The sequence below is a fragment of the Dipodomys ordii genome, unplaced genomic scaffold, assembly GCF_000151885.1.
Source record: "Dipodomys ordii isolate 6190 unplaced genomic scaffold, Dord_2.0 Scaffold65, whole genome shotgun sequence".
Lineage (NCBI taxonomy): Eukaryota > Metazoa > Chordata > Mammalia > Rodentia > Heteromyidae > Dipodomys > Dipodomys ordii.
The window spans coordinates 4,843,212-4,856,934 of record NW_012267281.1 but is presented as its reverse complement, the minus strand read 5'-3'; the positions used below and the strand labels follow the sequence as shown (position 1 = coordinate 4,856,934).

Sequence of the window (13,723 nt, the reverse complement as noted above, 5' to 3'; positions counted from 1 at the left end):
AGAAAGATACTCAAGTGTATTAGCCAAATATGATTTTCAATAAATCTGAGATAAATATATTAAAAAGAACACAGCATAGTGATACTAGAAGAGCACACAGGAGGAGCAAAACAATCATTCAGAGAGTTAAGTCATCCTTTAAAAGTAAACTGTGAGAGTAGGTCAGGGAGAAAAGCAGGCAGAAATATTTGATAGAATTACTGGTTAGTGAATGTTAGAGAATGAGGACAGCCACAATTATAGATGTCGAGACTGAAAGCTGGCCAGTCAGCACATCTGCCAACTTGGAGAGTCTCCAGGAGGGGAGAATTGCACAAAAACATTTCTGTGAAGAAATAGTGTCTAAGAACAATCTGCTGCTGGATGCCCAATGCAACAGAGCTCATGTGTGGTGTGAGCAAGGTCTACAGCCCTGTAGTCACATAGGTTAAGAAGTAAGCCAGGCCCAAAGAAACATAGGTCCCATGGTTTTCCTTATTTGCAATAACTAGTATATGTCTGGGACAAGCAGAAAAGGTAAAAAAAAAACTATGTACATATGACCAAGTAAGATTATATTAAATGAAATCAATCCCAAGATAGGGAAACAAGTGGTTTTTTTCTTTCTTGCTATTGTTTCTAACGAATTTATAAATGTACCATGTGATGTTTTTTTGTTGCTTTGTATGTTCCTCCCCCATGGTATAAACCCCTGTTTTCACTGTATTTGATGTCAGTCTAATTTGGGGAGGGGAACTGAAAAAACAAAAAGTTTAAATAGGGATACAGGTTGACCCATTGTAACAATGAAATGTACAAGACACTATGTTGAAAAATTAACTTTACTATTTAGGCAGGGCGGGGGGCGGGGAGTATAAGTTGTGGAGATGGAAGAGAAGGGATGGTAGGGGAAAAACAAAGGAGGCAACAATGCCTGATAGGAAATGTACTCATCACTTTGCTCATGTAACTGTAACCCCTCTGTACAGTATTTTTACAATAAAAAACTTATTTATTAAAAAAAGAACTGCTGAACAGTACAACTGGGTCCATCTCCCTGCCAGTGCTATCATTGGTTACTAGTGTGTGACTCTACTTCTCCAAGACCTGGCTTCCATTTGCTCTGCATCACCTTCTTTGATTGTTTCTTGTGACTCTTCTCTCCTATTGCTGCTTAACAAGGTGGATAACACCTGCACTGTTCATGTTGGGAAGTTTGACAGCCTGTAGAACAGTATGCACACAACCCTTCTCCATCTTTAACTCTGCTCCCACCTTTCTCCCAGTGCCCCTCCATGGTTGACGGGTGGAAAGACACCATCGTACACCACCTCAGCATATATGTCACTAGATGAATGGGATGTCTGAGACTAAACAAGTTGGTGTGAGTCAGAATGTAGTTCATTCATCCTCCCAGCCTCCTCAGTATCAGTAACTCCATTTCAGAGATAAAGAAATGGAATCTAGCTAGTTAAGTTATTTGCTCAATCCAACCTAGCTAGGAAGGGGCAGTACAGGTTGGAGTTTCCCTTTACTCCTGCCCGAACACTCTGCTAGCAGATCTTCCTTGTGTGTTGGAAATGTGATGCTATTATCAAGTTGTATTTTCTTGGTCTCTTGGAGTGGGGCTTTGAACAGATGCTCTTGAAAGACATAGACATAGGGCAGGCATGGAGGTCCTGTTACTGGTAAACATTAACCACCTTGGACACTAGTATCAGTGTCCAAGGGAGGGGCTTGTTTCCCCACCACCATTACTAAAGCCTTCACAACCTTCTTGTCTACCCCATTCAAAGCCTTCTTGTCTACCCCATTCCATAGATCTTTGAGTGCTAGCTTAGTTTTTTTTGAGTGAGAATCTTTGTTGAAAAGCTGCCGGCGTTAACAAAACAATGGACAGCTGCATTACTCAGCCCTGATCCAGGCACCACCTACAACTCTGTGGATAAGCTCCTTAGGTCTTTCTGAGATTACGCCAATGGACAGAGTGGTCCTCTCACACATAGGCCCTTTCTATGTTTTAATTTTTGTATCAACACATGGACAAGTTCATTCTTATTTGTCTGTTATTAACAAGGAAGAGACTGGGGCTCAGGAAAGCTGAGATGCATCCCTGAGTTTGCCCAGAAAAGCAAGCCTGGAGCAGTAGTTTAATGAATCATCTTGATGTCCCCAGCCTGCCACGCATGCCTAAGACTTCTGAACTTTTCCTGGCTTGGTTTTGAGGAATTTGAACAAATTCCTGTCTAGTACACTTTGTGGAAGCAAAAATGCTGCTTTTAAAGTTAAACAGACTAGCTCAAGGACAGCGAAGGGAGGGGAAGAGAAAAATTATTTTGGGATTAGTAATAGTTCCTTTGAGTTTCAGTTTGGGGTGGTGAAAAAAAAACATATTTCTACCTTCTCTTTGCTCTCTCTGTGCTCCGCAGAATAGTGTCTAGCAAGAATGGATAGAAACAGTTTTTTTTTTTTTACAGTCTCAGAAATCACACCCAAAATCCAGCAAGATTTTTCTTCCTTTTACCAGTCGATTAGGTATACTGAAACAACATAAAATTCACAAATGACTCTTGTTTAGTTTTAGATATATCTTCCAGTCATATTTTTGCTAACTGAAATTCCAACTACTGCCCTGCTTCATGATACAAGTATAATAATTTGAGAAGTAAGTATTAAGTAGAGAAACTATTTTATAAGAATAACTCCATTTTGATTTAACTAAAGTGGTTCTTTTAGGAATAGATTATGGTTTGCTTATTTAAACCTGGGGCAGAAGTTTGCTTATTTAATCCTGAAGACATGGTGTTCTTTCCTTCTTCCTGGGCATGTGGCTGCCCAGCTGGGGAATATATTTCTTGGAATTTCCTGCATGGAGGTGCGGCCTTGTGACAAAGTTCTTTCTCATGTGGATAGCCTTCAACAAAAATCCCTTTCCACCAACTAGAGAGAGAAGGCTTTTCTGAGGGCAATCTTGGAATGCATGCCCTGAGGGTAGCAGAGCTTATGAGCACAGCTATATTTTGGGAGGACCTTTTGGGTCAGAGTCTAATTATCTATCTACCTACTCAGAGTAGTGACTTCCAAAAAAATCAACTTGTGTTTTGCTTGAATCATTGTCTTCGAGGCCTTCCCTAACAAACTTGCTTTGTTTCACCTATTACACATAGTAATATTTAAAGTAGCTCATGGGCTATTTGGGCAAAGTTCTCAAAAATGGCTTTATCTTCAAAAAGTAAAAAAAAAGTGTTATCAAAATTTAATATGTTGACATTTTAAGATCACATACAAACACATATAGACCAAAGTTGAAATTTCAGGGAAACAACATAGCAATGTTCAAAATATTTTCTTTTGCAAAATAGCTCTTTTTGCTCCTCACAAAATCACTCTATTAACTTTGCCATGAGTTACTGGCTTGCCAAACCATAGGCATTCATTTTCTATATAAACCCTTCCCCTGAAGAATGAATTCTCCCCAGAGATCTTAGATAACAAGGCAAAATTTACAACATAATGTCACATAAACACTTGCTATAAAGATTTGCTTATGTTTTTTTGAAATGATCAAAAGAGATACTTTACATATGAGAATACTTTTTAAATATAGGGTTTTGGTTTCATGGCTAATGAATCGTAATTCAGGAACATGAAAAGATAAAATTTTTTCTCAAGACTTTAATTTGTCTCATTTCATGGTTCTTAAAAGCTTCTTAAAGCAATGCTGTTTCTTACTGAAGGAAATGTTAGAACATAGGCAGAGTCCTAAGAATAGCAAACACACACACACACACACACACACACACACACCTGCCTGTACCCACAAATTCCAAGTTTACCAAAATCAAATACAGTCATAGAATTTCACTTATATGGAAGGGCTATCAAGTTTATACTTTGTTATTCTAGGCAAGGAGATACGAGAATTCTTTACTGTTGGAAAAGGAAGCATTTTTAGGTATTCATTGCAAGTATGCTGAACTCTTATCCATGATGACAAGCATGGCTACCTTAGACATATAAAACACAATACCACAGAGTGTGATAAAATGCAGAGATCCATTTCCTTGTCTACCAGTCACACATACTTTGCTATTTTGGTCCACCAACCAAAAAGTCTATTTTTTTTTTGGTCTTCTTGCAAAGAATTCTTAAAAGAGTTTATAGGGATTTTCAACAAAAATTTAGAGGAATGCTGTCTGTCTGAAGGGAAATTCATACCATGTAGCCTTTGCAAATGCTTCCATTTTATGCAATAGGAAAGACTTTCAGTGATTGATGACCTAGTATTCAAAAAAAACAATTAATTATGAGCCCTTATTTGTTCAAAGTAACTTTAAAAAATCTAAGCCTGTGTCCTTTTTATTATTCAGTTACATTTTCTGTTATAAATAAGAAGATAAATGATAAAAATCCTGGCAGCTAAAGCAATTTCATCATCAGCATACTCTTCAAACTTCGCACGTTACAAAACAGAGATCTGTTCTGGAAATGAACAATTCTTCTGTTAATCAAGTCTGCCCTTCACTTGGGGTAATCGTTCTCTTCACACACAGACCATCTCTCAGTAAATCCCATTTAAACAACATGCACAATACATCTGCATCTTCTCTAATATTTCCTATGGCCTTCTTGTCATCTCTTCTTTGGACTTCAATGGCTTCTCCTATGTGGCTACAGCTTTCCTTGAGTTCCTATGTAGCCGGCAGAGTGATTCTCATCAACCTTCTCTCAATGTTCCAGTGGGCTCCCATGTCATTTACAAACAAAAGCCAGGGTCTGCCGCAATGGTCCACACTTAGAATTACAGCTACTCAGGGAGATCAAGAGGATCACAGTCTACAATCATTTCAGACAAAATGCTAGCATAGCCCCAACTTACCCAATAAGCTGGGCATGAATGAAATGTCAATGAAAGCATAAGTAAATAGATCAAAGTCCTGGTCTGGCCATAGAAAAAAGTGAGAAACTTTCTGATAAATAACTAAAGCAAAAGGGCTGAGATGTGACTCAAGTGACCGAGCCCCTGCCTAGCAAGGTCTAAGTTCAGTGTTTAAATCCAGTTTCTACTCTCCAACACCAATAATAAAGCTCGATGGCATGTGTCCCCTTTGGACTTTCTGATCAATTCCATTCCTTGTCACTCTCTCTATCGATAATCACTTTCTCATTGGAGCCTTAGTGAGTCATTTGAGCATGCTTCGCTTTTCAGGCCCTCACTCTGGAAGTTTCCTTGCCCCCTGTACTCTTCCCACAGAGAGCCAGTCAGTGGCTCTTGTTATTTCTAGGAAGCCCTCCTGGCTATTCTCTCTGAAACTGCAAACCCCACCCACAGCCCTCCCAGGTCCTCTCATCTGCTTTCGTTTTCTCATTAACATGAACCACTACAGACTGTTTATTCATTTTTTCTTATTTTCTGTAGAATTTCTACCCTCAATAAAATCAAGGAGTTTTCTCTGTTGTGGACAAATGCCTGACACCTTGGGGATTAGGTCTTTTAAAAATTATGATTGAGGCCCCAGTCACTGAGCCGCCGCCGAGGACTCAGCTGCCTCCCCCTTGAGCCCCCTCGCTTCCCAACGCTCCGTCCCCCCCCTCCCCCCCCCCCGCCCACCTTCTCCTGCAGCCGCCTTCTGCAGGCCATTTCCACCGAGGAAAAGGAATCGTATCGTATGTCCGCTATCCAGAACCTCCATTCTTTCGACCCCTTTGCTGATGCAAGTAAGGGTGATGACCTGCTTCCTGCTGGCACTGAGGAATATATCCATATAAGAATTCAACAGAGAAACGGCAGGAAGACCCTTACTACTGTCCAAAGGATCGCTGATGATTACGATAAAAAGAAACTAGTGAAGGCGTTTAAGAAGAAATTTGCCTGCAATGGTACTGTAATTGAGCATCCAGAATATGGAGAAGTAATTCAGCTACAGGGTGACCAGCGCAAGAACATATGCCAGTTCCTGGTAGAGATTGGACTGGCTAAGGACGATCAGCTGAAGGTTCATGGGTTTTAAGTGCTTGTGGCTCACTGAAGCTTAAGTGAGGATTTCCTTGCAATTAGTAAAATTTCCCTTCTGTCCCTTGTCACAAGTTTAAAAACCTCACAGCTTGCATAATGTAACCATTTGGGGTCCGCTTTTAACTTGGACTAGTGTAACTCCTTCATGCAATAAACTGAAAAGAGCCATGCTGTCTAGTCTTGAAGTCCCTCATTTAAACCGAGGTCAAGCAGTAGGCACCTGGCAGTGTCCAGCCTGCAACAAAGCAATAATGTGAAGTTTCAGTTAAGCCCAGAGCCCCAGGATCACAGGTGGCTATGTCTGGCCAGAAGCTCCCTCTGCAGCTTACCCTGCCCTAAGAGAATGTCAGTATTTGAGCCACCCATGGTACTCCAGAGAAAATGGGGTAAGGCAGCAACCAACAGCAGCTGTGCCACTAGGGGGAGCCTTGAGTTGGCCAGACATAGCCTAAGCGGGGGGTGTCCAAAAAAAGGATATGAGACCAGCCTAATAACAGTTAAACTTTTGACAAGGGAACAAACATCAGACTGGAGTCATCTGTCATATAGCTAGCTGTAGAGTTTGCAACTTAAGTAACAGCTACCCAGTGCCATGTGAAGTAACGGACTGGTTTTTGGTTTTCTCCCAGTTTTAATGTTATGTAATATATTTAAACCCTTATTTAAATAAAACTTGTTTTCAGAAATAAAAAAAAATTATGATTGAATGTTGAAGGAATAAAACTATTTTTTCACATAATGGGTAAACCAGGAAGGAAAATGATAGAAAAAAATAGTAAAGAAACACCTGAACTGGAAATAAAATAGATATAAATCAGAGAATAGAATTCATGGCATAGGTAACAATGATTCATTAGCTGGATGCCAATTCCTCACTCTCATAATTCTGGTCACAGCGGAGGTTGAGATGGGGAGGAGCATGTGTGGTTCAAGGTCATCCTGGGTGACATAGCCAGGTACTGTGACATGTACCTCTCTTCCAAAGCTACAAGAGAGGTTGAGATTGAGATGGTTGATTCCAGGCCAGTCTGGGCTGAAAGGTGCTCAAGACTCCATTACTAGGGAGGGGCTGAACACCTCCAACAGCCAAGGCAAAATGAAAGTAGGTGGATCTTTGCTCAGACACAAGTCCAGGAAGGAAGTGGGACTCTATCTCAAAAATAACCTCAAAAACCACAGTGCTAGAGCTGTGAAAACAAGCAAGCATGAGACTCAGAACTACAAATAACACAATACAAAAAAACAAATAAAACCCCCATAGTTATTAGATATTTCCATGAGTTAGAAAACCACCAAAGAAGCATAGAAGGTTGTTTATGTGAAATTTGGGTGCAAGGGCCAGATCAGCAGAGGAACAGTGGCTTTTCACTGCTGTGCTCTTTCTGCGGCAGATTGTGTCTTATCTTACAGCCTACATTGCTCCGTTATGGATGGTGAGTCCCCAAATCAATCTCTCTCTCTCTCTCTCTCTCTCTCTCTCTCTCTCTGTCTCCTTTTTTATTTTTCTGTTGGTCATAGGGCTTGAACTCTGGGCCTAGGCGCTGTCCCTGAGCTCTTCAGCTCAAGGCTAGTGCTCTACCACTTGAGCCACAGAACTGGTTTTGTGGTAATTAATTGGAGAGCAGAGTCTCAGGGACTTTTCTGCCTGGGCTGGCTTTGAACTGTGATCCTCAGATCTCCACCTCCTGAGTAGCTAGGATTTCAGGCATGAGCCACCAGCTGAGTGTCCCCAATCTCTATAACTACAGCTATGCTCAAGGTCCAGTTTCAGTTCAGCACCTACAGCCATTACCCACAGAAACCCAGGAAATACTCAGAACTCTGCTCTCCATTTGAGCAAATCCACAGAACAATTATTCAACTAAAGATCAAATGCAAGCTAAACCAAACTGGTATACAACAGTGAAAAAAAATAAAGTTAAAAGAGGTATCTAGCACTCTATATTACATGAGAGCTACTTGGTATCGATTTTTCCAAATGACTTTTTCTTAACCAAAAAATACAATGAAATCCAAGACTTTTATATTTGATGTCCCTCTCATCTTTAGTGGGCAATAAAGGCAAGAATTATATGCAATTAAGGAAAGTTCTTTAAAAATTTTTAAAGAAGGCTCTAGAATTTTCAACAGCCCCTCAATTAGAGATTCCTAAAATTATTTAATATCTTGTCATGTATGTGGCAATTTCTCAGCCACAAAGGTATTTTGAAACCTTTCCTAGTTTCCTCAAATTATAATTTACTAATATTAATTTTTAAAAGTGAGGGAATTATAATTCCTTAGTATTCTAAAATAAAGTATAATCTGGAAGCCTCTGGTTGCCACTTAGATTTGATTTTAGATTAAGGTTGGTATTTTTCTCCTGTATTTCTGTTTTAGAAATAAAAATCACAGAATCTGGGACATTTTCCATCTGAAATCATTTGGTTTTTAGCTTTGTACCTTTTAGACACTTGAGATGCTCGATAATGTCACAAAGTAGAATTCTTGCTGTGTGCTATTATTTCCACTGACACATAAAGTTAGCTTTTTATAGAAGAATATTAGGGTAGGAAAGAAAAAGGCCCTATTTTTGTATCCCATTAGATGGTTTACTGCCTTTTAAGATACCAATTATAAGGAATGGTCCATTACCTGTCCTTGTAGTTCTTGGAAATCTTCTCAAAAGATTTCCTGTGACTGTCAGCAGCGGGCTTTCTGAACTCCATCCCTTTTCCTGACAGATGCACAAGATGGGACTACTCATGATTATTTTTGTACTTTATTCTTGGAGTGGAGACAGCTATAAGATCTGCCTTTCTTAGTATGGCTAGCCACTCTTTTACTTGATTCTACCACCTTTTAAATGCAATCTCTTGTCACATACCTTATCTACCTTAATAATGCTTTCTCAGGATTAAAAGAAAAGGCGTTCAAAATTTCCCGTCATTAGAGCAATACTGCTAATTGCTGGATCAAATGACAATGCCATTTGACAATAGGGGGAAAGTCAAATTCATTCCTGAGTTTGTGCCTTTTAACCCATACTCTTACTCATTTTGTCCACAAACTTAATCTTCAGTCAGAACATGGCTTCTGCTTAGAATACTACACACAATTCTGAGTTTTGGACTTCTGGCATTCTATCTTTTGTTAACTCCAAAAAAAAAACTATAACCTTAACATACAAAAGTCATGTAGAAAAACAGAAATCATATGAACAATCCAAGGGAAAAATGGGACAAGATTATGCACTGAAAAAAAGCTGATTGGCAACAAACATGCATAAAATTGACTATAACCTCGTAGCTTATTAGAAAGGTATAGAAATGTGCTTCTCATCTGTTTTATTGGCTAACTGTACACATGTCATTATACCATATAAGTGATTCCACTATAAGGGGACAAGATTCTCACAATAAAGTACTATCAAATATGGAAGAAATTTAGACATATATATTTGAAAAATTAAAATGTGCATATCCAGCAGCTCCATTTCCACATATCTAATATCTAGAAGTACAAATTCATTGTATAAGATTCATGCATAAAATATTTAATATCCAAATGAAGAAGAAGATATTGACTATAATATGTGATAGTTATAGCTAGCCTAAATAAAATGGAGCCTATTTATTCAAATGTGAAGATGTAAACATTTCATATATTCTATATAAGTATATATATATATATATATGTATGTCTACATATGCAAATCAGTTTGAAAGTCTAAAAGAATATAGATTAACTCATGAAAAATGTTATTTTGGAGATACAGAGAGGACCAAAACTGGAAGTAGTCATCAAAAGAGACATTGTTTGTTGTTTTAGTAGTTTAAAGAAACAAATGAAATGTTTACTTGTATAATCAAGTTTTTAAATTCAAGAAATATATAGATTTTACAGCCCTCATTCCTCACTACTAACATCTTACAAGTCAAACAGAAGTACAAGTATATTCTTAGGTTTTAACTACTTGTAAGGGAGAACTATACCAATATATTCACTCAGTGTTTTGTTATTTAAATTTCACTGACTTTGGATTTTTGTTTTGTATTGTTTTTGTGAAACTGAGTCTTGCTATATAGTTCAGGTGGGCCTCCATCCTCCTGCTTTGGCATTCTGAGTGTTGAGGTTACAGGTATGCACTACCATACTTGGCAAATACTTTACGTTCGTAGTGACTAGATTTAATTTCATGGAGCTTGTTTTGCATACATATGTGTAGTATGTACATGCATGTGGAACATGAGGATTTCACACAAACACAATGACATGACTTTCATTCTCAGCATTTAAATCCCCCATGTATAAACACACATTATGCGACATAAAGCAAATTATATGGTACAAGTGTGTAAATAATGATGCAAAAATTATTTGATAGTATACAATCAAATGCTAGTCTATATAGTATATAACTTTATTAGCATTGGTGTAAAATTCCTTACTTTAAGGTATACTTTTATACTAATTCCCAAAGACAAATTAAGAAATGTTTTCAGTTCATCAATTCAGTATCTTTAAAAAGAATATCAAAGAAATCATCCATTTAATATTTGGCATGAAGACCTATCTGAGGCCCTGTTAGTCAAAGGCTAGAGCTGATGATCTTCTATATTTAATTTCATTGCTTACCATCTATCACATAATCTATTTAGGACCCACTTATTAAAACTGATATAAGAATTTTATAGGTAATTTAGTTTTAAACCCAATGTGTACATTGTAAAGTAAAACAATGTTATTTTACCCTGTAATTAAACCTTAAAAATTCTAAAAATGTAATTCAGAAAGTAATCACAACACCCTAGCTTTATTAATAGTTTTTGTCTTCATGAAACTTATGATCTTATTTTATGTATGCTTAAGAAACGTGAAAATTGATTGCATCAGTGAATCAAAAAGTCCACTTACAATTAATTGGGAGTAGTAAGCAGTGACAAAAAATAATGAAATTGCCAAATCTCTTGGCAGATGATAGGCTTAAATAACTCATAACTACAGACCTTGAGCATTTGTCTTCACTAGAGTAAATGGCTCTGCCTTGTCAAAACTTGCCAAACAAATTAGAAATATAGTGTGTCATCATCTGTTGACATTATCAACCAATCTGCTCTCTGTCTTCAGTGTGAACAACACAGTGTAACTTTGCACACTCAGCTGAAGTAAATATATTCTTGGATTCTCCTTCCATAGTTCCTCTACAGTCAGTCCATCCTCATAAAAATTCATTTCATTTTATTTCTATTTTTTGTATTGAAAGAGGGGCTTGAACTCAAGGCATCTGCACTATCCCTGAGTTTTTTCCCTCACAGATAGCACTCCACCAATTGTGCCACAGCTCCCCTTTCAGATTTTTGCTGGTTAATTGGAGATAAGAGTCTCAGGGACTTTGCTATCCAGCCTGGTTTTGAACCACTAGTCTCAGAGGTTAACCTCCTGAATGTCTACGCTTACAGGTGTGAGCTACCAGTGTAAGATTGCCTTTCCTCCGTGAACGATGAAGTCAGTCATTTTTAAAAAATGTCCAATACAAAGAACATGACATAAAGCCTCCTAAGTGACTCTGATTCTCCACCTATAATTCTCATCAACACTCACTGAAATATTGACTAGAATTGACTAGAATTCATAACCTATAAAACTGAGCATTTACACTGGAATTCAAAATGGAAGTAAAATAGGTGTCCTGATTTCTTTCAGGTTAGGGGAAATAAAAACGGGAAACAGTCATATGTTCTACATGTAAATGAAGTATCTAGGCAGTGTGTTTCTTCAGGTGCTGATGCTAACAACAGCCTTAAGATTTGTACTTGGTTGGCTACGGTACCCTCCCAAATGCCTGACTTTGTTGTAGGCTGAGACTCTTCTATGGTACAGATGCACATATCTGTTTTGAATAAACATTCTGCCCCAGCTAACCAAGGAAGTGGAAACTGAACCGTTAACATCCTATGATATCAACATTTAGGAAATTGCATTGTTAATATCATTCTATTTAATTGTAACAGAAAGGACAAAATTTTACTATCAAGGATTAAATGGCATATATGCTATATAATTGTATTACTTCTGGCTGTTGTAACTTTAAGTAATTTGAGTATTTATTATCCATCTTAATTGATTCATAGTGGAGTTAATGATAAATACAGAACTGATGCAACAGTGAAACGATTCTTCAAGTCTAAGAATTAAAGTAAATAAAGTTAGTATTAACAAGTAGTATTTCAGTGGACTCCCTTTTTGAAAAATGGAACAAAGACAAACTAAAGCTTAATGCCAGAATTTAAAATATTTTATCAGGTTATGCAATGTATATGTTTAAAATCTGCCTTCTCCCCCCAACAACGTTCTTACTGTTACTTTTTGACAACTGTTATTGTGTTTGATTTTGATTTCCTTGAAGGACTAAGTTCTGGACAGGCCACACCAAAACATCATGGGCATGGCCACTTCATGGGCAGTGATTCTCTATAGATCCTTTCAGATTATGCTAATGAAAGGTATGGTGCTGCTGCATGTGATGGTGCAGAGTGTGCCTCCGCTAGCCAATTGGTTGGTTTCATGAACAATCTCGTGCATTGTGAGGATCTGTAGGCAGTAACACACCGAAGGGTTGCCTGAATACTAAAGAATTCTACCTGAGCCATAGTTGCTCACTCATCTGTTACAGCACCATCACTAATGCATTTTCATTTTCTTTCCCTTCATATGATGGCAGAGGGCCACTGCACTCACAACTCATTAGTCTTTTTTTTTGTTGTTGTTGGTCGTGGGGCTTGAACTCTGGGCCTGAGCGCTGTCCCTCAGCTCTTCAGCTCAAGGCTAGCGCTCTACCACATGAGCTACAGTGCCACTTCCGGTTTTCTGGCGGTTTATTGGAGATAAGAGTTTCACGGACTTTCCTGCCCCGGCTGGTTTTGAACCTCGATCCTCAGATGTCATCCTCCTGAGTAGCTAGGATTACAGGTGCCCAGCTTTTTTCTTGTTTTGTAATGCAGGATTTTAAAAATTCTGGGCCTTGTACTTGCTAAGCAAGTGATCTACCCCTTTCGGGAGCCATGTCCCAGTCCTTTTTGCTTTAGTTTCTTCTTCAGATAAAGTGTTGTGTTTTCATCTCAGCAAAATTCAAACCAAGGTCTCCCCAACTCTTTTCTCAGTCCACAGTCATGTACCACCTTCATGAGGCTAGACCATTAGGTCAAGTACCCAATGCTGCCCCTTGATTTTGTGTATCTGCTACCAAGACTTCCAGCATTATTTCCCGGTAGCTCAGCATGCTCTCAACTCCTCTGTCAAGGTTTCAACCTCATTTTCACAACAAGTTTACCCCTTTCTTTTCTTCTCTGTACAGAGTGCTAGATGTTTTCTGATAGCTCATTTTCTTTCTGAGGCTTTGCAGTATGATCATAGACATATGTAAGCTAATTAGCCCCTCCAGGTGTCTTCCTATAGGTTAAAACACAGTGGCCAAAACACAAGATGGTAAGAATACGTAAGAAGCGCCATCAATTATTCTGACTTGATTTCTGTCCTGTCTGGCCTCATTCAAGAAAACTTCATAGAAGTCAGCTTACTGAACAACGACGAAAACTAATGCAAGATATTCTGTTTAAGCCAAGAAAAATAACAGTTTAGTTTTAGAAATTTGGTTGAGACTTGGGAGTTTACCTAATTGATCTATGCTTATTATTTATCACTGTTTAGGTTTTACTTAGCATAATGCAATGCAAGTATATTTAAAGT

General features: G+C 38.2%; 1 protein-coding gene and 1 pseudogene across 2 annotated transcripts in view; one reads left to right on the top strand and one right to left on the bottom strand.

The window, feature by feature from the left end:
* Nalcn (sodium leak channel, non selective) overlaps positions 1-13,723 on the bottom strand; it is a 211,162-nt gene that overhangs the window by 161,381 nt on the left and 36,058 nt on the right. The gene's annotated exons all lie outside the window — the stretch shown is intronic.
* LOC105990537 lies at positions 5,603-6,166 on the top strand (annotated as a pseudogene). The gene has a single exon (XR_001175314.1). The product of XR_001175314.1 is annotated as a eukaryotic translation initiation factor 1 pseudogene (transcript).